We start from the raw sequence: 3252 nt of genomic DNA, 5'->3' as shown, positions 1-3252 counted from the left end.
CCATGTGGTCACCTCCGGGGCAGGCGGGAATCGAACTCATGCAGAAGTGGCCTTTGCTTCTCAGTGCAGTGCTTTAACCCACTGCGCCACCACGGAGGGCCAAAGCCAAGTGCTTTTGAAGAGTTATTAGGTATACCAACTAAGAAAAATATTGTAAAAGTCATACTTGGGTTTTACTTAATATTTTGTTACATTTAATAAAACTTCATAAGTTAATATTTATCATGGTTAGAGTTCAGTCCTGGCTAGCAGACTAGTACTAGTAAATTTATAAACTAAAGGTTGATTATGAGGATTAAATAGTAACTTGTTAATTTGACACAGTTATAGCAATCAGCTGAGTTGAAAAATAACAAATATGGAATTCTGACTTACAATACTTACAGAAAATTGAATGTACTATCAATAAGATAAAATATATTCACTCCAATTTTGAGAGTTATTGTTGTATTCTTTCTGGAGAATGCCTTTACCTTGTTACTGCTGTTTTACAATCACATGTCTTCTTTCTGTGGTGCAATCTGTGAATTTTTAGTTGAAGAGAGCTACATGATCTGTCATACAGAATGTTCATCACTTTGATGTTGCTGGAGCACAGTATTCAATTTCTGTGTATAATATGTTGCAACATAAAACACTAAACTAAGAGTTTCTTTGAGTTTCCAAGGCTGATGATGTTTTTTTCCTGTGATGGAAGGTGCTGGGATTGTTGCCACTGGTGCTGATTACATTATTAGTTAAGACAGTGACTCATGTGCTGGGTTTGCACATCTGTAGGTATGTTTTTATGGCTCAGGGCAGAGATTATGGACACTCAGCTTTAATTGTCTGAATTTCATCACCAGTGTTCTAATATAAGTGTGTTCCCAAGGTTATTGATGATTTCAGGATTAAATGATGACCAGTATTATTAAAGATAGAGGTTGCATTTTGTATCATCTTCCGTTTTAACTTTCTGTTGTTTTATTGTAGCAAGCCATTGTGGAACCATCTAAATGGTATTTGCTAGATACACACAATTAATTGATAGGCAGTTGATAATACAATCTTATATTTCTGTCCCTAACACCTAAAAATGTATGATTAAAAGTGACTTTGTCAAATTAGTGTAAAATATCAGGTTAATGGATGGTTTCACTCATAGCAGGAGTATAATGGACCAGGCGAGAAAATAACAAAAATAATGAACAGCCATATACAGAGACATTTTGCAGGGGTGGAGTGGGGGATGGGATCAGAAACGGGGGGGAGTGCACAGGATTATGATGATGGCACACGGGTGACTTGGTGATGGGAAACCCGTGGGGGTTACAATTGAGATGGAAAAAAAAATGTACAAAATGATGTAAAAATAAACTTATAAAATAAAAAAATAATAAAAAAATCAGGTTAAAGGGGGTGACATTATTTATTTATTTTGTTTGTTTTTTTATTTTTTATTTTATTTTATTTATTTGTAATACAGAACTGGGGTACAGGCCAGAGGCTGAGGGGTGGCGAGAGGCTTCACTAGAGACAGTGGGGAGCAGAACAGGCAGATCAATGTACACTGCTGAGGGGAGCAGCGGGCGCTCAGGAGAGGTCTGCCGCGCCATGTGGTCACCTCCTGGGCAGGTGGGGATCGAACTCATGCAGAAGTGGTTTTAGCTTCTTAGTGTAGTGCTTTAACCCGCTGCGCCACCAGGGAGGGCCAAAGGGGGTGACATTTTATAGGTCTGGAAGATTGGATCTGACTTCCAAGGCTGTTACCCTATATTGGCATTCACTACAGGTTCAGTACTGTTGGGAAAATGCTTATAGATGGATGCTGTGACTTGCAGTTAGATATGGGGCACAACAGAGAGCAAATCCCATTACTTTTATTCTTAAAAATTAGAAGTGCTGAAAAAAATAGAATTTCTCCTCTTTTGAATGTTTTCTGCCTTTATACTGATGTTTTTTGATAGGGGTTTTAGCAATATACTTAGGATTGGAAGGAAATATGTAAACTGCCCTTAGTAGTTTTTCCTTCATAAAGTGGCTTGCACCTCTCGTCCCTGCCTCCTGCTGTTCCTCCATGCATGCTCTGCTATCCACCAGTAAGGAACTGGTTGCTGCTCTGGAGCAGGCCATGTTACTTTAGACTTCTGTGCTCTGTGCACCCTTCTAGAGTGCTCTTCCCCTGGCTAACTGCTGTTGTCTTTCAGGCCATGCCTTAGAGATCTCCTTTCCCAGCAAGCTTCCCTTGTCTCTTTTTGTATTGGCTCTGAGATAAATGTTCTGGTGGCACTGGTGCATGTGTCTGTGACTTTGCTATTTACTATTTTCTTGTGTCTGTCTCTCTTACTAACCATTAAACTTTTAATTCAAGGACTGTGTCTATTATCTTTATTTCTAGCATTTAAGTCAATGCCTAAAAAAGGGAATTGGTACTCAGAAAATATATGCTGAGTGCATCAGTATGTGGCTAGAGAAATGCATGAACTCATTTTTTATTTTCTCTTTAATATTGATAATTACAAATGATTTTCTCCACTAAGTAACTGTTCACTTAATTTAAAAAAACTGTCTTAAATAAAGAAAAGTTACTTAACATTTTAGATTTACCCATAGGAAAATGAATTGATGGCAGTTTAAATATACATTAGATGTGTTTAATGTCTTGATCATCCTGGTTTTACTTGTCTCTTACAGAGAAAAGAGAAATTAGAGGCATCTGGTTTAAATTGCAGTACAAGGACTTTAGATTAGACATAAAGAGTTTCCAGAAAATAAAGTACCAGATATTGAAGTGATTTGTAAGTAATGTGATTGACTTTTTTGAGAGTTATTTAAAAAGGGGTGGTGATGGTGGATGGAGGGTTATGAATTGTAAAATGGCTCAAGAACATTGTCCTTAGTAGAATGACAAACCTGAAGGAAAAAATACCATATGCAGATACCATATTCACATGAGACAGATGCTGGAAAATACATGTACTCTTTTGGTTTAGTGAAAAAATACTTGTACTCTTTTGGTTTAGTTTTTTGCACATGTGAAAATTTGCAGATATCAAGAAAACTATGTTGCACGTGTGCTTTTCACAGAGTAGTTCTAGTTAGGTGACTAACAGAAAATACTGAGTCTCTTTCCTTTCTTCTCTTTCTTTCCCAAAGTCCTCTTTCTTAAAGTAATATTTAGAGGGCCCTCCCTGGTGGCGCAGCGGGTTAAAGTACTGCACTGAGAAGCTAAAGCCACTTCTGCATGAGTTCGATTCCCGCCTGCCCCGGAGG

At 37.7% G+C, this 3252-nt stretch overlaps 1 protein-coding gene across 2 annotated transcripts in view; it reads left to right on the top strand.

Moving 5' to 3' along the window:
- The window catches only part of FRS2 (fibroblast growth factor receptor substrate 2), a 98638-nt gene that overhangs the window by 71254 nt on the left and 24132 nt on the right, over positions 1-3252 (top strand). Inside the window, exon 1 of one of the 2 annotated variants that reach the window (XM_004675903.2) lies at positions 2748-2777. The exons of the other annotated variant lie outside the window; for it this stretch is intronic. The gene's annotated coding sequence lies outside the window, so the exon portion shown is untranslated. Of the gene's footprint in view, positions 1-2747; positions 2778-3252 lie in introns of those variants that run through there. 2 annotated transcript variants of the gene reach the window in all.

The sequence above is a fragment of the Condylura cristata genome, unplaced genomic scaffold, assembly GCF_000260355.1.
Source record: "Condylura cristata isolate star-nosed mole 26May11 unplaced genomic scaffold, ConCri1.0 scaffold00004, whole genome shotgun sequence".
NCBI classification, from domain to species: Eukaryota; Metazoa; Chordata; class Mammalia; order Eulipotyphla; family Talpidae; genus Condylura; species Condylura cristata.
Note: the sequence above shows the minus strand (reverse complement) of the source record. Positions and strands in the feature narration are given on the sequence as shown.